This window comes from Melospiza georgiana, chromosome 5 (genome assembly GCF_028018845.1).
Source record: "Melospiza georgiana isolate bMelGeo1 chromosome 5, bMelGeo1.pri, whole genome shotgun sequence".
Taxonomy (NCBI): domain Eukaryota; kingdom Metazoa; phylum Chordata; class Aves; order Passeriformes; family Passerellidae; genus Melospiza; species Melospiza georgiana.
Genome location: NC_080434.1, coordinates 15,392,854 through 15,415,342, shown reverse-complemented (window position 1 = coordinate 15,415,342; position 22,489 = coordinate 15,392,854).

Here is a 22,489-nt window from a genome sequence, read left to right as displayed (position 1 = left end):
GTGCTGCTAAGAAGAAGGCTTTTTTGACCTCTCGTTCCAGTAATTGTTTTTGGTAACAATGTTATAGCTATATTTTGGTTTACAGACAAGCTCTCTCTCTCTCTCTCTTACTCAGACAACCTGGCTTGGTGTTGTTACCTTACTTGTGGTCTCTTCTCAGCCTAATGGGATAGGTCAGTTTCATACTAAATAGGTGCCACCTCAACAGAATGGTCATGTGCTGTATCTGCATCAGAATGAGCACCAGGACAGAGGGCATCAAGGAAGGCTCCTAGCAGAATAGTGCTTTTGGTTGTTTCTCAGGTACTGCAGTGCACAACAGCAGATGCCTATGCTTTTGGTATGTTATTGCACTTCTGATGTTCTTATGGTAGTGAGTAAAGACAAACAACCTTGGGGTGCTTCCAGAAGAGACTACAAAGGTCTGCACTAGTCAAAAGTTGGGGCATGAGTGACCTAGAAATTCTGAAATTTTCTTCAGTCCTTTTGGCAATATAGTGGCCAGATAAAGGCTTCTAAGTAGATGCTGGCATGGGTGCTTTGTAAGAATGTCTGTATTTTTAAAAACTCATGCAAACAGCTTACAAGAAACATTGCCTTTTCCTAATCTTATTAATTTATTTGGAAAGTAGAGCTAGGACTTCATTGTGTCATGGGTAGCAGGTCAGTTAGACCTGGGTCAAGTTGCTGAGGTTGCGCCTCAGGTCCTCAGTCCGGTTCTGGGCCCCTCACAAAAAGGATGCTGAGGTTCTGGAATATGTCCAGAGAAGGACAGTGAAGCTGGTGAAGAGTTTAGAGAGTGACTCCTGTGAGGGGTGGCTGAGGGATGTGGAGGTGTGTAGCCTGGAGAAAAGGAAGCTCAAGGGAGACCTTACCACTCTCTACAAATGCTTGAAAAGCTGGTGGGTGTTGGTCTCTTCTTCCAGGCAACCAACAACAGAGGAGGGCCTCAAGCTGTGCCAGGGGAGATTCAGGCTGGACATTAGGAATATTTTCCTCACTGAAGAGGTTGTTAAGCATTGGCATGGGCTGCCCAGGGAAGGGGTGGAGTCACCCTCTCTGGGAGTGTTCCAGAAATGACTGCCTGTGGCTTGGTGCTGTGGTTTAATTGACATGGTGGTGTTCAGTCACAGGTTGGACTTACTGATCTTGAAGGTCTTTGCCAGCCTTAATAATTCTGTGGTTCTAGTGAATTAAACAAACAGTTTTCAATGCACTTGTGAATGTGTACAATAAGTGCCTCTGGCTTACTATCACTCTATTATAACACACCAGTACATTTGAAGGAGTCAGCTTTAACTGTGGAAGTGCTGTGATGGTAAGGAAGCATGCACCAGCTGAAGTTAGCATTATGAACGCTGAGGAGCTTTGGGGCTCAATCTTCCCTTACTTTCTGTTGTAGGCATTGATCATGACTACCTGTTAATAAGGTACGTGTCTCTCAGTCAAGCTCTCAGTGATGGTATAATAAGAATGCTTTGCATGTTAAACCATGTGGCCAAAAAATTATTGTCTAAGGTGATCCTGAAGGGCATGTCCAGGTGAGGCAATTCCATGTGGAATTGAAACAGAGCAGGTGAGATAAGCGCTTCTGAGAGTGGTGATACATGCTCAAGGCATGTGAAGACATAATCTAAGAATGTGTTACCTATGCTATCAAGTGAGATTACATTTAATTTGCAGAGGAAAGTTTGGAAACATGACACAGTCATAGCTATCTGTATGCAGGAGGCCCAGTATGTAGTTGGAACTTTGACTCAGATTATCCTTGAACCAAATGCAGCAACTTCTCCTAGCAGTTGGAAAATTTGTCCTGAAATTTATTCTATTTGTGACCGTGGTGGCTTGCCATGGGTGGTGAGTTATTGGGAAATCAATGACTTCTTTATCTTTTTCCTTTCCTTTAAAAAAGGTCAATTTTTGATGCAATATTGAATTGCCTATGCATACAGTAAAGTTAGACCATGACAGTTAATTCTGATCTAGACATAATGAGCATGGTGTTACCTACTTTTTGTATGAGAGCATATATAGCACAGCTAGATTAGTGCTGAAAGTATGAGGCAAATTCTTATAATGTGATTTTTGCCATTTAGCTTTAGAAGCACAGTCAAATGTTTTCTCCCTTTCTGCCGCTACTGTGGTCTCCAAGCATATGACAGACACGGTTTTGTTTATTTAAACCTTTGCATGCCTTAGAAGAACTTGTATTTTTCTTTTCTTTTTTTTTCTTTTAAAGACAGGAAAGCTGTGGGGTAATGAAAACCCTCTAGATTCTTTGTGTCAGTAACTAATACTGAAAGACAATTGTGCTCATTATCCTTCTGATTCTAGCTCATTTTTGCAAGTTGCCTGGATTATATATTGGTGAAGGGTAGGATTTCTTTCTGTGAAAGTTTTTATATAGAAAGACTATTCTAGCAATACAAGTGGAGTTTGCCTGCAGAGCTGATCAAATGACGGCCTTGAACAAGCTCACAATTGGAAGGATTTCGTACAGCATGTGAAACAAATCAAAGTCTTAAAGTATTGACAGTATTTATATTTCAGTAAACCTTTGGATTGTAACTTAAATTTAGCTGTTGGCTAACAGTTGGAGAGTTAAACTGCTGAAGAATCAATCCCACTTGCATTCACAAAATCTTTTGTAAAACCTCAGATACCCCTGAGCAGGAGAGAAGAGAATATTATACTTTTGAGTTAGTTTTATTAACAATTAACAGTTAATATAATTGTAATAACAAAATAATTTTCAGATGTTTAGCTTTTTTACACACTAGTCAGAGAGCTGTGGTTAAAAAGTTGCTGTTGTGCAGCTAAGCCCAAGAAGTAGCATGGGTTGTGATTGAATTAAGTCATTTTGCTGTGGCAGGCTCCTGCCCTAACACAGCAAACCTGAGAGGGAGAGATAACTTGGTTTTCTGCTTCATCACTGCACTGGCATGATCCTGAGTAGTGCTTCTGTAAACATGTATGCCTTAAACATACAAGGGAACAAGGAAGCCTGAGTAGGGAGGTATGCCTTTCATAATTATAAGTAAGTTGCTGCACTGCACCCATGGTTGTTAGTAAACAGAACTGTGCTGCTTCTTCTTGGCAAGTTCGTGGCATTTTTACACTTCACTCGTGCCATGAATGTGTTTCAGTTCAGTGTTATAAATTCCATATTCCTGTAAGAAAACCTGTGGAGGTCAAAAGTTTATCTCCACTTTTGAGGAACTCATTGACTTCCAGTGCTGGACTTTGCAAGAAGTGCATGCCCTCAACCACAACATATAATGTGGATTTGTTTTGGAAGCGAGGGTTCTGTTCCTCTCTGTGAGTGGAATTAGATTTGCCAAGGTAAAGTGACAACAGGCGCTAAGCAGCCAAAAATTTTGCTGCAAACCATAAAAATCTTCAGAAAAGTGTGTGTTGCTCCTTTTTATTTTGTCTCTGATGTTGTTCTCAAATCACCCAATGTCCTTGGAATGCCTTTGGTATGGATTGTGATTTTTTTTTAAATTTATTTTCTTTTTTCCTTTTAATTGGCCATTTTTCCATTCAGTACACGGAAGCAGAGAACACATAAGAACACATAGTCAGCAATAGGTGTAACAGGATAATTTCCTTTCTGAATTGCTGACTTGCATTAAGATTAATTATGCTTGCCTGCTTGGAGTGGTTTCAGGTAAACAATTAGAAAGTTCTTTATCAGCTTCTTGAAACATATGCATAGGATGAGAAGCCTGTGAAATGAGAGTACATTTTGAGTGGAGGAAAAGCATGGAGGACAGAAACTGATTTGCCTTTGCAAGGATTCTGTTCTTAATATTTTGGTCCCAGTAGTGTGAACAACTCTAAAAGATATTTTCTTGAACTTGCTGCCAGGTAACACAGAGATTTTTATGACTGTCAGTGGTTGCATCTGCTTTCAGCATATTTTGCTGGCATGATTTTTACAGGGGTGATGTTTGCCAGCCCAGTGCTTATGGGTTCCTGACTTGCTGGTGTTGATAAAGCAGAACACACAATAGTATTGAGATTCTTTTGAAAAATTTCCTTCAGCTAGTTAGGGTCTGGGTTTATTTTGCTTTGATGCCAGTGGAATCCTTGAACTTGGAGAACTTTTTTTTCTTCTCACGAGAACCTTTATTGTTTGAAAAAAATGAAATGTTCAGAGAGCAACAACTAAGGCAGTTTAGCAAATACTGCATTTATAATGCATACTTACTTGCAAATTGTATCTTTTGCCAGTAGTGTTTTTAGCAACTTACATTCATTAGCTGAAACATTACTGTTTGCTTTTAAAGTAGTAGCAAGTGAGCAGGATAAAATTTTGTTGTATTGGCAGCAAGGCATATCCTCTTACTAGTGTGCATTTGTTTTGCAAACATTTAAAGTAACAACGGTTCAGATTTAAAAGAGGCATCAAGTCAAGAGCAACATTTCAGGAGCACTTGGCATTGGGCTTGGTGTCAGGAGACAATGTGGTCTAATCAGTTATAATTCAAAGTGTATTTAAATATTCTGAGATAAAAATATTATTTATTCAGAAGTAGGAATATTGGAGTCTGTGGCATATGCTAATGCAGAAATTGAAACTATTCTTCCACAGGGGAAAATATGAAAAGTAGGGAAAGGCTGGCTTGGCTACTAGTGAGCCCTTCAACATCAAATGCAAGGAGGGAAAGGAATTCCCAGCTGGATTGCCAAGGACAAGAGTAAAAATAAAGCACACATACATATAATTAAAAATTCAGAATGGCCAACTCAAAAAGAATAATGAGAAATCGTTATAGAAATAGAAAGTTAGTAAAAAGAAAGTCAGAGGAGGTTTGCTCCTGTTTGACTAGTGGAGCTGTGGACAGGTAATGCAAAGCAGGCTGAGGTCTTTTTTTGTTTGTTTCTTCACCTCAGGTCCAATAAAATATACTAGGACTTGGAAGGGAACATGATGTCCAAGGCAAGTGCTAAAACCCTAAGCTGGTGTGAGGAAAGAGTGAGTTTTAGAGCAGTTAGGGAAGTTTAAGTTTGAAGGTTTACAAAAACGCTGTTGAAAGAGTAAGGGCTGGCTGATGTAATCCTTGAGCTGCTGCAGTTACTTAACTCAGGGAGGGTATGTGTAATGCTGTGCCACTGAGAAGGGGGATTGTAGTGTCTGTCTGTACAGGTGTCAGGGCCAAGGGGCAAGTGGAAATGAGCAACTGTAGACTCAGTTGTTTATCTGTTCTAGTATTTTTCTTGGAAATTAAACCCTCCCAAAGCAGTAGAAAATTACAAAGAAATAAGCGATAGCCCATATGATTTTATTTTTAAGATTAAACCATTAGATTAATAGAATTTCCCTTTCCAAAATGCTGACAGAAGAGGAGCAGTAGGTGTCTGGTAGCTTGACTCTATTATAGAAACTGTCAAAATTTTGTTCCTATTAAAGAATTGACTGTGGGCAAGTGCTAAACTACTTGAAAAACATTGTTTTCCCTAGAAATGGACTAATGAGATAATGTTCTTGTTTAGGGGTGAGAGATTTATTTTAGATATATACAGGAAGGATTTATATATTTTAGTAGACAAGAAGAATAACAGGAGTCAACATTGCTATAGAATTGTAAAATTAAATAATATCTTCAATCAAAATGATTGAATTCTGCTCTTAGAAGGTTTTCTTAAATAAAGCTGGTTCTTAGGTTGGGACTGAAGTTTGTATTGCAAACCCCTATAACAGAGTTCCTTATTTCAGACACAGCAAGGCTTCTTTAAAGTAATTTCTGCCTCCTGTGTGATGGGAACAGTCGGAGAAGGCCAGAAGGACCAAATGCTTCTCTCTGAGGCTTGTTTCAGTTGACCTTAAGGACCTTTCCAATTCTTGCTGTGGGATCCTGTGTCTGCACCACATATGTGTAAATGGAAATATGTTCTACAAGTCAAATGAACTAATCTTTCCAGCCAATATTGATATAGTGTCATGTTTTGAAGATGGAATTAATTTAAAAATAATTTAAAAGGAAAAAAAAAGAAGGGAATATGAACCCATTGGAAGGAGTCTGGAGAAGAGCAGTAAGGATACCTGGATGTCTGTAGGAATGACTGAATAAACTGTTATTTTAGCTGTTATTTTAGCTTCAAAGAAGTGAAGAAGACAGTGGAGAAATGAGAAAGGGAAGGTTTGTGTAAGTGTATGAGATAAATGTGTTTTTCACAGTGATCTGTTTTCTTTCCTTGCTTGGTAAGACGGAATTGCATTGGAATATATTATCAGAAAAAGTTGTGTATGATTTTAAGAACAGGTAAATGAAAGCAGCTGTGAGTTGTGACAGAAACATGATGTGTGTTACCATGGCACAGGGGGAAGGACAAGATGACTTTGAGGTGGTTTTTTTTATCCTTTGAGTACAAAACGGAGATGGTTACTGTGGTGCAGCATGATGTGTAAAATCCAGAGAGAGCACAGTACTGAGAATTCACTGCAGTACCTCTACTATTAAATTTCACCTGACAGGGAGGATCTAGAAGATATCAAAACATTCTGCCTCTTACTCTGTTGTCTCTTTTTCCTTTTCACCTGCATGGAGTAGATGAGGGAGGCTTTGCAGTGCTGTGGCTGTTGAAAAGTAGCTAGAACTCCCTGTTAAAGACAACAACACGAAAAAATGACTGTGGGCATGGCTGTACCCACCCTGGCTCTGCAGGAGCAAATCCTAGAACACAGAGTGCAAGGAAATGTGGTGTGAAGATGCCTGGATTAGCTTTGAAAGCAATTTTTCATATTTGTGTGGTGCTGCATCCAAGCCACTAGGGTTTTACTGCTTCCAGAGCTGTGTGAGTCTGCTCTCTGCCATGCAGACTTAATCAGCTTGTGCTAGTGAAAATTTGGAAAACTCTTTCATGTAATCTGCTGTATGTTGTTGACAACCCTCTAATGTGCTGCCCTCGTAGCCTGTGTTTATTTGAATACACTAATTCTTTTTCTTTAATTGTTTGCCCAGTAACAGTCCAAAGCAGAAAGGGTTCTTCACTGCATGATATTTCTTGTCCAAATGATAGGGATAACAACAGTGACATTAAACAAGGGGTTTAATTTCAGCTGCATGTTATTCAGTAAAACTGTGAATAGCAGAAGGAAAACAAGGATTTGAGGAAGCCCTGCAGTGTCAACTGATCTTTAAATCAAAAGCAAATAGGCCCATTTTTATGTAAAATTAGCAGTTTAGAAGATTTCTGGTTTGTTACTCACAGAGGGAGATTTCCCAGGAGGTATCACCTCTGCGAGGTGTTTGTTATCTTAATTCATGCATGTATGAAACCGGAACATGCTTCCTTCTTAATATTTTAAAGTCCATCTGCTGTTTTGAATGGTATCTGTTGGTACTGGGAGTATTTGTATTGATTCATAGATCTGTGGACTATGGTTTCTAGGATTATTTTCTTGGGCTTTCACATGAAGGGGAAAGATAAGGAAAGCAATTTGAATTTCCCAAACCACAAAGCTATGCATCTTTCATAATATCCAGCTTGGGTAGTGGTGTAGGTTAAGATGCATGGGATGCAATACAGTCTCTAAGGACAACTTTCCTCTCAAATAAAATGCAGTATAACCCTGAGCTCAAAATTAATTGTGTTAAAAAAAAAAACAACAAAACAGAGGGAGACAGAGAGAATGTGTAAATCCTTGAAAAGGGTTTTGCCATTCTGAGAGTGTCCTGGTAACCTGCCTGTTGAAAGAAAGTCTGCTCTGCTGTGGACTGAGGAAACATTGAAAACTGCTGTCTGTTATGATTTGGTGATCTCAAAATACAAAGTAGAGCATCCTAATTCATGAAGGGTACTACTAAGAATTGGTTATGTTCTAAAGCTTTTTAATATGCATGCCTCACCACTCTCATTTTAGGACAGAATTTCAGGCTATCGAAGCAAGGTGAGCTGAGATATATATTTTTTCTTATATTCCTATAATTATGAATCATATGGTTTGTATGAATACTGTGATCCAGAAAATATATAAAATTCATATAAATCACATGAGATAGAAAATATTAGATAAAATAAAACATTTTTGTGTCTGGTTCAAAGTTTTTGAGCAGTTCTTCTACCATTTTATGTTTTCCTCACCTGTGTCAGTTTTCAGAAATGAGAAGGCAGAACCTTTTTAATCTCCTCTTGCTCCCTCTGTTCCCCCTCCTTACCATCCAGGATACAGAATGCAGATGTGTATTATTTTTTACCTGGTTGCCTGCTTTTAAAAAGCTGTGTATTTGATGCAAAAGCAAAATATTTGCTCTTCCAAGAATGTTACATAAGGCAAGACTGTGCTTGGCAGAAGTGGTTTGTCAGTGCCTGCAAAGAGATCGCAGTGTCAGTGCTCCCTGGAGATAAGGATGTATTATTTCCTATCTGGCAATACTAAACTGGTGATACTGTGTGATTAATATGACTCTCCTGGGCCACAGCTACAGGAAGCTCTCAGTTCAATTATCACCATGCTTCTTTAATTTAATTACAGCTTTTAAAAATAATATTAAAAAGGATGATTCAAAATTGGAACTTCCTGAATTATTCAAATTTTTGTTCTTTCATACACTAGGTTGAGTCTTCTTTTGCACTTTAACCTAAGGGGTGTCTGTGTGGGTTTGGTTTTATGTGGGTTTTTGTTGTTTTTTTTTTCCCAAATTATTTGGGAAGCTGAAGGTACTTAGGTTCTGGACATCTTCCATAGCTTGGTGCTAAGGTTTCAGATTTTTTTACATATGCTGGTTCAGGGAATCGTTCCATGTTCTGAATGCCTTCTCTCTAAAACCTGCACATTAACTGCATGTCATAGAGAAATTTTTGTAGACTACAAAAGAACTTCTGTAGCCTAGAAAAGAACAGACCTTTGTGATTTTCTTTACTGCCTTGGTAGTAGTTACAAAGATTCATTGAGTCAGTCGTGCAGGACTTTGAAGCTGAAACACTGAATAAGTTTGGATAATATTGCACCACTGTGTAATTTTTTTTTTAAGCATATATTTGAAATCATGCACTAGCCATGTGAGAAATGTTGTTCACGTTCTTCATTGGCTCTGCTTTCAGTCTCTTGTACAAATTTTCAATTTCAGGCTTGTGGTTCTAGATAAAAGATGATGTTTAGATGGATGCATGCTGGAATCTTTTAAAACAAATCTGCTGAGAGGTTTTGCCGTCCCCCAATGTCCTCTTAATTGTGTTTACTTCAAGCCCCTCCACAGATGATTATTGCATACTCCTTTCCAACATATGCTGGAAAGAGTTATTTCTATAGAGGCTGTGGGTTACCTTTAGGGCTTCAGTTTGGACTCTGGGTAGGGGAAATTTCTCTTTTATTTTTTCCCCCTGTTCTTCTTTTCTGTTCCTTCTGATGGATTATTTCATGTGTGGTAAAAGGAAATAAAAATACCAGGCTGATCAACCTGAAAAGCTCAAACATGAGGATGTCATTTAGACTATACCTATTTTGTTATGTGTATGTCAATAGTTTTAAGCTATGCTGCAAATTAAAGAAGATAATCCAAGGGAAAAAATAATTGTTTAATCTAAAAGACAATCTGGTCAAGAACATAATTATAGCCTCCACTTAGAAATTTACCTAGATAAATGATACAGGAAAACAAAAGTAGGGAGAATGTGTTTAACAAATTAAACTTGGAAGATTGTTTTTATGACCAGATGCAATGAATGTATGAAGCAAACAGGAGAGAAGTTAGTATTAATTACAAATTCTGGAGAATTCTTCTTCCTTTAGAGCCCTCACTTGTAATGATTTTGAGTAATAAGAAAATATATTAAAAATAGCAGGGTTAGTGAGGTAGAATTTTGTGAACAGTATTTTGCTACAGGAAATGTTTTAGAGATGATCTGGAAGATAGAGAGATTGACCCTGTTACCATTTCACTTGGAAACTGGCTAATTTTTAGGACTACCTCATTGTTATAGTTGAGGGGGAAAATGATGCTAAAAGTCTTTTGATGAAATTTCTGGTTACATCTGTGGAGGAACCTGATATAATCATCGCTGAAATTCAGGAGCATGAAATGGCAAGGGGTCAGTAGTCTTGCATGTACTGAAACCATATTATATTTGCAATATAAAAACAGAGTCTTCCCATAAGGCTGTAATTTTTGGCTGTTTTATCATGCTCCCCTGATGGGAAAGCTGTTTGGGAACCTGTTTTAAACTATGAGTTCTTGGTTAAAAATTACGTTTATAAAAAAATGTTTTTGCCTTGATGTATATACTTTCTAAATTTTTGCAGGATTCCTTTCAGCATACTGAGAACTTTCAGAGTTTTACCTCCCTGCTTATAAGACACAGAAAAATGACAGTCTCCTTATTTTGAATTAATTTGTGTAGTCTGGAGGAATTTCTGTCAGGCAGGTTAGCAGGATGTCTGTAAAATCAATTTTGAATGCTAAGCACTGTGTAAATGAATAGACATGCTTTTCATACTTGCATTTTTCTGTATGTGTGCAGCCTTGTTACATGTCAAATATAAATTTATATGAATTACTTCAGTGTTGACAGAAAGGTGTGGGTTTCTCCTTCTCCCTTGCATGTGTTTAGCTTGTTTAACAAGATGCTGTTATGATGCATTTCTTGTCTGAAAAGTGAGTTCTGTAATCAGTTTTTTGGCAGTGTAGCCAGCTTTACTATTCAGTGTAATACCACTTTTTTCTACTTCTGTGTTTTTGGTTTTTTTTTTTTTTTTTCCCCCCAGTGGTTACTTTTTAGCCAGAACAGTTTCTTAATTGCTTCAGATTTATTCAGTGTGTTATGCATGATTGTTTTTGGGTTGCAGCATGGATGGAAATGTTTTTAAGTGGTAGCAGTGAACAGAAGGCAGCAAGGAAGGCAAATATGGATTGCTTCTGCAGTGCTGTGGACTCTTAGCTGATGATGCCCTCGGTGTTTTCAAGGGCTTCTCACTAGGTATTGGTGAAAAGCCTGGAAGCTCTGACCTTGTCTGTGTGGACGTGTCTTGTGATGTGAAACATGCTCTGTTACTACTACTCCTGTGTATTTGAGAGTTTATTATCTTGTTTTCTTTAAGATGGAGATTTTTTCCTTCTCAGTTTTTAAACGGCCAGATTTCTGTTAGTGGAGAATGATAATTTTTACCTTTCTACTTTCTCCGCCTTTCCTTGTGTGTAGTGGAAAGCTGAATGCTGCTGAAATATGAAGAAAGTTTAAGTCTAGATTCTTCAAATGAAAGAACTGCCAGAGCCAATTTTTCCTTGCTGACCTGTTGACATGCTTTAATTGCAGGTCAGATAAGTGTGTGTCTGTGTGTGTAATAGGTAGGTCAGAGCCAAAGTCTATTTTCTGAGCCGTGAGCTTGCTGTTGGGAGTGCTGGGTGTCACAATCAGTTTTTGTGGTATGGACACCCATCCTATGAAAAATGAGCTGGAGACTTCAGTCTGATTTCAGATGCCTGGTAGAATCTCCAGTAGCACTCAGCAGCTGCTTTTAGGCACCCTGGGCTCTGGAGCATTCTGTCAATGTTTCATGTTCCAATTCTGTTTGTGTTCACACCTGTACGGTGTAACTATGGTGCAATATTCCTGTGGCAATCGCAATAATTGCTTACCTGTGAAATGAATATACAGCAATTATATTATTTATATTATTTAGCTGTCTTTTAGTGCCCTGTAACTTCTGGAGAACAATAAATATATTGTGGCCTACATGCCCTGTAAGTCAGAGGTAGGTTACCTTGGCACATTGATGAGAACCCAACAGCCTGTACAGCAGGATTTTCTTGAGTTGGCAAGACTCCTCTTTTTTTTTGTTTGTTTGTTTCAGAATATTGCTACATTATTTGGCTTACAGGATATGAAATAATTTAAATGCTTGTCATCTGAAGAATGTATGTTTTCTTTTTTTCTCCTGACTCCAACGCGTACAATGTAGGATACAAAAAGAGTTGAAGGAGGAAAGACTAGTATTCTCTATCTGAGCTTAAAAATTGAGCACAGAAACTTTAGAAACAAAAGCTGAATAAGGGACAGTGGTCCTATACTTTGACTTGCCATTGGATCATCTTTATCTTACTCTGCAGTGAAACTAGTTAGCTGACAGATGAAAATTCAGATAAGTCTTTTCCCCAGCCTGATCTACAAGCATGAATATTGTTTGGTTCTTGATGCAACATTGTACATGTGCTGTGTTTTATTAGATAAGCTGTTTTACAATGTGAAAGGGCTGAACACTTATGAGTCACCCCCCCAAGAGTTGCTTATTCCCAGTTTGCAAAAGGGCCAGATGAAAGGGCATGAAAGAGGGTGTGGGTTTCATAGACCGAATGTTTCATAGAAGAGTTGGCATCATTTAGGGAGGAGATGTGGGTGTTAATTGCTAGATTGTCATAAGGAAGCTATGTACAGAAGAGAAGCCCAAGCTAGCTAGGGAGGGAGCCTGATGTGTGGGTGTGAAATGAGACTGGGATTAGTACAGACAAGCTTGAAATCACAGGAAACCTGACAGTGTGTTGGTTTCCCAAGTTGTGTTTATTGTATCAGGTGGAACATTTATACCAGTCAAACTACATTAGAAAGGGGAAGAAATATGAAATGATACTTCATAATAACCTCTAGTTCCTGGTTTTTATATACCTAGGTTTTCTTTCAAATTGATTAGAAAAAAATACAAATAGCTGTTAGATTATAATTCAGTATTAACTTTCTGGTAAACTCTTGTGCCTTGTTTGTTATTTCTGAACCACCAAACACTTGCTTTATGAAGATGAACACCACCTCTTAGCAGCTTTTCATGTAGCATGTGTCTGTTTTTATCCTCCCTGTAGTGCTTCCACCTCTTTTTTGGTGCTGTTTGTTGCAATTCTTGGTGCTGATGAGAGACTTTTTTGTCATGGGAAACAAGGATCTTGTTCTTCTCATCCTAACCTGTGCTGCTCTGTAAGGATTAAGGAGCTGTCTGGTTTCTCTGTAATAGTTTATAAAAGCTCCCTGAGTATCATATGGAAGTATCTTCAGGAAACTGAGGGGTTGTAGATAGTCTCATGCTTGCCAAACATTCAATTTGTTACTGTTTCCTCTCTGTGAATAAATTGGCAACTCTGACAGTGTTGCAAACCTGTTTTATTAAACCCAGATCATTCGAATGCTTTGGAATATCAAGCCTTGTCTAAAAGCTCATCTAGCAGGATGTTTGGAAGGACTACATATTCCCAGGACTAATGGCACCTTATTGAAAATATATTGAGTATAAGCTTTTACATGTACTGACCTGCAGCTAATCCATGGTTCTGTGGCTGTATGGACGCAGCTTTGGTTGCCAAAGTGACTATTTGTCAATTAGTTACTGTAGGTAAGAGTTCTTCAGATGGTTTGTAGCATTAGAATATAATATCTTGCTCAATAAAGACAAGTCTATTTCCTTCTCCAGAGAGAAAACTAAGTAACAACAATTGTTAATTTAAACTAGAGTCTGGTCTTACTCTGTAACTTTATTTCTAGCGGTGTAAAGCTGTCAGTTGTCTCTTTCTTCTTTCACTGATTTAAAATCTAGTTATGCTGATGAAAAGGCAGTGTCACCAATGGTAGGAAGTGACATGAACCAACACAGTAATGTGGAGTCCTCCTCTCATTTCTTCTATCCTGTGTTTGTGGAACTCCTCAATTTTACTAGTACATTTGGATTCCTAACAGCAGTAATGAAAGAAACACCTAATTCCTTAACACAAGAGCTTTAGTATCCAGTCTAAGATTGTTAAATATCTGTGATTACCAATTCTAGTCCCAGCTTTATTAAATACTTAATGTTTTTTATTGGAAAATATTAATGCATCTGGAACAAATATGTTCCCATATATTTTTGTTTTCAATTAAACTTTTCTAAGTAAGACTTGAATCTATTAAAGTTGGAATTTCAGAATGATAAAAGACACAAAAAAATTCTATTATATGGAGTACCTTAGGATCATGCTTCCTTTGAGCTGTATTCTTCCTGAGTTGAGGTGTGGGGGTTGATTGTTTGTTTGTACTTTTTTATTGCTTTTTTTTTTTCTCCTGGTGTCAGTTTGTAGAGTTTTGAGTTTTTTCTCATTACAAAAATTGTGAAGACTCAGACTTGTGGGGAGGAAAATATCTTTTTCATTCAGCAGTGAGTTTCATCTTAGGAGCAAGCCAGTAAAAACTTGGTTACTGAAAGAAATTACTTATAGAGGAATATCCTATTTTACTGATGTAGGTAATTTTTAAACTGCCTTGAATTTCTCAAAAAGTTAATATTAATAGAAAATAGCTATTACATGACTTTACTCTTTCATAGGATTCCTTGGGCCAGTTGCAGGCTACTTCACATGGCCTTCTTGAGGAATCAGTGATGTTCTATAAATAATTTAAATGGTTCTGATTTCTAATCTTTCATCACTATACACTAGCATACAAATTTGCTTTCCCTGTGGTGCTGAGGGAGAGGTCTGTAAAGGACACATCCACCTGGCAACTCACAGAATATAAAGATGTACACATGGCTTTCATAATGCATGAAGTGTTTTTTCTTTCTCAGCTCAAGATAAACAAGGAAAAAACTTGTATGTATCACACAATGTGAGTAAAGTTCCTGGGTATATCATAAAGAATGTTTTGTCCAACCATCTTGATTTACTTGTCATTGCTTGTGTCTTGAGTTTAATGAGGTAAGTGTGTATTTTGCCCTGAAGAACTAAGCTCAGTGCAGGGAAGTGAGCAGTGTGTAATGGTGGATAGAGGCCACTGGCACGAGGAAATGGGAAGGTATCACTGGTTTTCTGATCATAGTCTGACAACTCTTTCTTAACTTTGGGCTCATGGAAATAAACGTGGTAAGTAGGTATTGTTCCAAAATTGGCTACACCTTAGTGCTAAATCAGGGTAAATTGTCCTTGGTAGTGTCCCTGTAAAATCTAAGGCAATGTGTAACCATTCTGAATAAAGGAGATTTGGTTAATGTGAGGTTAGAATTTCAGAGATTTTATGATAGGCATAAAGAAACCACAAAAAGCAAAGCAGGAAAAAAGTGATCATGTTTTTCATAACAATTTTGATTATTATCAAAATAGTTGTTTTACATTTAATTTGGAGTACAAGCCCGCCATTGTGGTGACAGCTATCTTGGAAAGAAAAAAATTGATACAAAATAAGATTGTAGAACAAAATCTTGAAGGATGAAGTTCTCAGTTGACACGTGTTTTCCTGTGCATCATTGTTCTTTTTTAGGACAAAGAGGATTTTCAGGTAAAGGTAGTGTGGATTAGTTAAATTGTTCTAAAGTATGCATTATTATTTCAAAATATAAACTTTGATTAAATGAAAGAGGAGTAAGATATACTGTTAATATATGGGCCTGCAAGAATGGATTGAATTGAAAGGCTAAATGTTGATTAGATTCTGATTTGGCTTTGCAGTGCTAGAATCTGTTGGGGTGAACAGAAACATATCTTAGAAACCTTTCTGTAGCTGTTGTCAGACAAGCTGCTTGCTCATGAGCCAGCAATGGAAATATTTGATATATTTGTTGTATATGGAGCAGTGGGTCACTGAGGGTTTTGAAGTTAGGCTGTCCTCAGAGTAGGAATTGGTGGGACAGAAGGGGGCAGGAGAACACGTGCATAGTCCAAGCACATGGCAGTGTCCCTGGCCCATGGTCTTATTTAGTAAGATGAGTATAAGTATTATATTATAATATAATCAGACCAATCCATGGTCTTATTGAGTAGTCTTTCCCTTCTAAAAATTCACTAGGTTTTGTCTTTGTCTTTCAAGATTGTTTTAAAAATTGCAGGTGCTTTTGGTAACTCTTCTGGCCTGTAACAATGAGTTCTGTAATTTGTCACAAATTATCGCTTGTGCAGGAACAGAGGTGGCAAGAGCTATCCAATGGGAGGAGAATGCAAGGTCCAAGTTCTGGGGGTGTCTAAACTGTGTGTCACATAGCAATTTTAATTTTTAAGGACTCTGAATATTGTGTATTTCAGAGCTACAGAAGTATATTGTCATTCAACTTTCTGGATTCACAGGAATTTTTTAAAACTCTGGTTTGCTTCAAATAGAATTGGATTAATGAAAAACTAGTCTGTCAGCTACTGCAAGTGTACTGTTGGGCTTTTTAAAGCAGTGTTTGTGGCCTTTGTTTCATATTAAGTTTAATGTTGTGAAGTGCACATTGAGTATTTCTGTTGTGTTTTAAAACAATGATTTGTACACTGTAAGTATAACATTATTGAAAAGGAAATTTGAATAAACCTTTTTGCTATCCAGATTATATTAATGAGATTTTCTGGCAGTGCTTGAGATTTAAAATGAAGGAATTGGGTGGGAGTAAAGTAATTGATTCCATTGCCATATGCATGCTCCAGTTTGCAAAATGCAAGCTAAGCAGAATACTTGTCTCATCCTACTTTGTGGCTCTACTAACTAAAATAAACTGTAGCTTATCTTAACCAACAAAAGGTGGAAGTGAATTTTAAAATATAATGCATTCCTGAAGGACATTGCTTATTGACACTAGCATGTAATTTGCAATATGATTTATTGTAGTATTCTTTTTATGTCCATTCAGTTTGAGAGCTTCCCCGTTTTTCCAGTGAAGTGCTACAGTGCATTTTGCACACAGGCTGTTCTGTTGAAGGCTGTTTCATGTATTGCAAAGGTGTGCAGCTGACCACAAGTCTCATTTGAAGATTTTCTTTTTGCAGCTTGCACAGAAACTGCTTTATGAAACACATGGGTTTTTTGCCTCTCTCCTGATAGAAGCATAATATTCAAGGGGAAGGGAAAGTCACTGTATTGTAGGTGTGGCACAGAGTCAGTGTGTGACAATATGTGAATGCCTTTGCTTGAATCTTTTGCTAAGGGGAAATTTTGGTGAGTACTCTACCACAGAAGGAGGCTAATCTGAAAGGATGCTGAAACTTTGACCAAAGATGTTCTTCTGGATAAAATTCCTCTTACTTTTTGGCTTGATTGGCACTACTCTGTGACTTACTTTACCAACATCAGTTTGTGATCCTTCAGATATAAAAAGGATACTACAAACTAACTTGGTCTAAGCACCACTTAATATTGATTTTGTTCAATGGCATTTTTTTCACTTTGTAACTGTTGTTCACACTTAATGGCTACCCGCTTGTACTGAAAAGACATGTAACAACATAACTTTAAAAGTCCCTACCCCTCAACCTAATCTCAAGATGTTGATATTTAATCAGTTTTACTGATTGTTTTTTACATTCTAATGAGCTTTGCTTGAGTTGAGAGTTTGTTCTCTCTATTTGTTGAAATTACATTTCTGATCTGTAAAATGTTGTGGATTCTCAAGTGACTTATGCAAAATATACTTTCTACAGACCAGCAGCTGAGTATTAGAGTTGTAGGAGGTGCTGGAAAGAGGAACCTTCATTTCAGCCTCATGATATAATTGTTCAGGTACACCCTTGAGCAACCAGTTGGAACTGAAAAGGTGACTCTTTTAAAGAGGCTTTGGTAGTGAAGTTTTTACATGTGATTTCAGTAACTTTAACATTTAAATTGCAGTACAGTCATTAAAGATCTAATTCCTTACCTTCTAATTTCAAAATGCTCCCAATCCACTCTGGCTATAATCTCATCCTGTGGGTGATTCTAGTGAGTAAGTAGGCTACAATGTGATACTGGGCAAAAAGTGTGTGGACTAATAGGTGCCTGCTTTGGAAATGTTATAGTGTCTTTAGTGAATGAAAGAGAGTATTAAAAAGCTGGAGCCTCATCAATTTATGAAGAATTATAAATTATGGGAACAGATGAGGGGGTTTGATAAACAAGGAAATCTTTCAGTTCCAAGTCCTAAGGAAGGTCATGATGCCAGGAAAATCTTTCAAAAGCCAAAGTAGTTGAAGTATTTCTCTTCTGAAAGCACCTCAGAAACTTCAGCATAAATTTTTGCTATTTATGAATGGCAAGACTGAAACTTCATTTTACTGGGATTATGGAAGTAATGCTAGGCATCATTCCAGGAGCAAGTCAGAAAAGTATTATGCCTTAGAGGAACAGCTTACTTTCCTGCTCCTTCTCTTACTTTAGGGCTGCAACATTATCAGTCTGTTTTCCTTTTCAAAACTATGTCAGCTCTACACCAAAGAGCATTTTAAGGTGGGAGCTAGTCTATTTACTGGTGCCATAGTAGATGCGTTTTGGAATTGGTTCCCTCTGTGCTAAGGACCTTTGAGGGTGGGAGAGTAGATAAGGAGTTGCTTTATCCATGAATATTTTTCTTTTTGGCCAGGTAGGGAGAGGCACAGTCCTGCTTTTAGCTGCTGGAGGGGATGAGATGCAAGAAGATTTGCTGGCCTCCAAGGGTCATGTTTAGCTTGGAACTGGCTCAATGCAGAGTTCAAGATTTGATTTTGGAGAAATAAAACAGGAAAGCAATCTTAGAGAAACCAGAACACTTTCAGTTCCAGAGGAAAGGATGTGAAAAGTTTACTCTAGAAAAATCAGGAATTTTTATTGATTTATTTACAAAAAGAGATTAATCTAGGAATGTTTGCCTTAGTAGTCATATTCAGTATATCTAATGAATTTTTGTCCAGTTCATACAATGTTTCCTTATATCCCCTTCATTAATTTGTGTCCCTTACCAGGAGTACATTGGCTACTAGGGCAGAGAATGTTGCTCTTGCTTTAGTCAGTTCAGAATTACATGAGACCTGGAGTGTGGTGGTTCTGGTGACATGTTGAACATGTTTGCTGCTAGTAAGATTGAATTATTTTAACATTATTGCAGAAGAACTAGCACAGCATTAATTACTGTCTCTAAGTCTTCAGAATCTGACTTGCTGACTCTAAATATGCAGTTCTGGTAATAAAAAACATGGAATTATTCTAGAAGCAGAAAAACTGATGGAGTCTCTGTCCAGGGTGGCAGCTGCACAGCCTCCCCAGCCTCTGTTCCCAGTTTGCAGTGATGTGGCCTTGCTCCTTTCTGTTTTACTCTTGCTGAAGCTGTTGCTGGGCTGACTGGTTTGTGAACTGAGCAGGAACTGCAGCGTGAGTGTGCCAGGGACATGTGGGGTAGGACATCTTTGTTGTGTGAGCCATGAACTGCTCTGCTGCTTCCCCACAGCTTTTGGAGCAATGCTTTTAGTTAGAAACCTATCAGGGATTCTCTAGATAACTGTGCTGTCCTAGAAGGATACAGCTGAAACGAAGATGAATTGCTAATCTCTGAGTATCAAAATTCATAGCCTAGAAAGCTTTGTTGCCCCTTAAAGTTTAATACCATGCAACTACATTCTGTTTTCCTCTCATTGGGGTAAATATACCTTCATTTCACTGAAAGTCAGCCTAGCATGCAACTGGAAGAAAAAATTCAGGCTGTTTAATGAGATGCAGTTGAAGAAATCCAGTGAGACAAACTAAGATGAATGAATATGTGGGAAGCAACTACAGTCAAAGTGAGTAATATGCTGCATTTTGAGAAATACAAGTAGGAGGGTAGGAATAAAGGGCTTGCACAGAGTAAGCCAATTGCCTAGAGCTGGGTATCCAACAATGGTTAATTTGGGAGATGAAGTTACTGTCCCATTGCATTGCTTTCCTGAAAGAAATGAGGTAAAACTGGTCCAGCACTTTTGAAAGGTAAGTCAGCAGCTGAATCATTATCATGAATGACCCTGTTCAGAACTTGTGGCTTTTCCTGAAACACTTCCTGAGTGTGGAGGGGAGAACAAAACAAAAAAAGCTCAACCAAACAGTAAAAACTACCTCAAACAAACAGAAAGCAAAACCAAAACGAACAAATCCGGAGCAGAATTACTTATTCTCTTTTATGAATGCTTAGATTTTTTTCTATTACTATGGAAAATTTTTTAGTGTTTACATGATTATCTTACAAATATATACTCCAGAAAAACATCTGAACTGGTATAGGGCAGTGTATCTTACATCTGTGTCTTCTAAAATGCAAAGTGGGGAGGTTGTCTAGGTGCAGTTTTTAAAGTATGTATTGTTCTTTTTGTATTGCCTGGCATGTTACTAATAATAGGACAATGTGCTCTGTCAGCATGATTTACCATGTCACTATTAGCCTCCAAAGAAGTCCTTAAGTGTTCTGAAACAACATGGGTTTGAATTTAATTGAGACAAGCCTAGTACTGGATACTTCTGGAGGACATAGATCCCATTCCCCTTCTCTTGACAAGTTAGAGAATTTGTGTTGGGTGATATTTTTTACATCTTACTTTTTAAACCTCTATGCTATATCACCTTCGTTGATTCTCTTAATAAAAATTGCTGTAGTAGCATACAAAAGCAGTAAACATCTGATGATGTATAATAACTGTCTTTAAATTGTCTGTAGGGGAGTGGTTGGATCCCTGGAAATGGGATCCCTGAAGTGAATCCCTGCAAGTGGGATTCCCACTTACATTTGTCAGGTAAAAGCATGTCTGTTGTGGTTAAATATTTTTGTTGCCAGAAGTTGACTCTGCATCCTTTCCAGACCCTGACTCCAGCACAGTTATTAGCATGAGGGTGTTCACAGAAAAGGAATCTGTCCCTGGGGCTGTGCTGTGTTTGTTTGTAGAATATAGGTAATTATTTTCTTGCTCATACACTTGTGTTTATACTCAAAGTATTCTTTAAGCTGCTTGGACTCCTAAGTGTCACTGTTTTTCATCTATCACCATTCTGTTTCCATTCATCTATCACCATCCTGTTTCCATTCACTAATCACCATTTATCTTCATGATGCATAGCATGGATAGATGACAAAAAGATGGAAAGTGTATCTTGGGTTTACAGAAAGAAGAAAAATATTTTTTCATTTTGATAAAAATACCTCTGGCTTACTATGCTTATACTAGTGTCTTTATATTTCAATTTTTATTTTGGTTTCTTGCTTATTAGGTTTGGAGAGAATCACTCACAGCTCATCGTATCTGTATGTGGTATTCAAGGACTTATGCACTTTTCATTAAACTGCATACATGATTTTGACTTGTGGATGATAGAGAATGAAAGGTGAAATGAAATGGCTACAGAGTTTTTAGAACTGAATAATTCCCCAACCAAGTTATGCAGTTACTTCAAGTGAAAAATTAACAACCTACTGTGCTTGGCATTTTAATAATGTGTAGTAAGCTGGTCCCATGTCTGGGGTTTTGTTTGTTTATTTGCTTTTTATTCTGTGGGGGATTTGTTGGATTTATTTTTTCATGTTTTGGCACATAAAGAATCAAGGACATTTATGGTGTAAGGTTTATTTAATGCATATGTAATTGTTCATTTTTTTTAATAGAAAGATGTCTGCATATCAAACTGCAGTTTTTATGTTCAAGTTGTAGATACAGAGGACTTGATATGCTTTTTAGGTATGGCATTTATGGGGTTTGAGCATGAATTTAGAAATACCTGTTCAGTAAATCTGCCTCCGTATTAAGTGTGCAACAGCTCAACTCCTGACAGCAGTGTGCATTGCTTTGGGTGTGTGTTGTTCTGGGTGTGCAGGGTGGTGGTGGGAGTTTTAATCCTGCTGTACAGTACAGAAGAAGCTGATTAGTGTTCTAATCACTGTAAGTCATAAATCTATCTTTCGGTTTCCATTTTTGTCTTTCTTTACTTCTTCCCATCGCCTTTTTCCTGGGGGGAAAATAAAAGAAAGGTTGGTTTTGTTTTCTACATTAGTCCTGTTTGCCGAGTCTGGGTGGGAGGTTCCTGTCAGAGAGCACAGCAATGATAGTTCTTCATCGTGGAGGCTGCAGGGAAGAGGAAAAGGACACAGTTCATTGCACTAGGGAGTTGTTTGAGTTGTTTTGGTGTGCAAAGTGGGAAAAGACTCTATGCCTTGTAAAGTCCTGAGCTTGAGGGAGTAATACTAAGCTTTGCTCTACCTCTTCAGTCTCCCTGCTGTGTATAAAAGCAGTTGCCAGGGTGAGAGAGGCCACTGGCTGAGCTAACCCTGACAAAGGTTTCCATTCCCATCCTGGCTGACAAGGAGAGAAGAATGTGGAGGTAGGTTTTTTGGGTTTCTAGTAAAAATAAAAAAGGATCTCAGTCCCTAGCTATAGTTTGAGTCTTCACTGTGGTTGTTTCCTGTGGATTTTGAGGAATCATTTGAACACATGGGATATTCTTGCAAGTTGTATTTACCCAGATACTGCAACACCTCAAAAACAAACAAAACCTCTGTATCAGCTCTTAACTGATTTGTGTGAAGCTACTTGGTTCTTTGACAAAGTGCCCTGCAGATCTGGGATTTTTGTAGTGTGCTGGTTTGAGCACAGGTAGAGTTAGTTTTCTTCTCAATGTCAAGTATGAGGCTGTGTTTTGGATTTGTGCTGGACACAGTAATGATAATAGAGATGTTTCTGTTATTGCTGAGCAGGATTTAGAGCCAAGGCCTTCTCTGCTTTTTGTACTGCCCTGCTGGTGAGGGGACATAATCTAGCCACATGCAGAAATGCAGACATTAGTTTGTGAATGGTACCACATCTGATACATGAAGGATTCCTGTAGA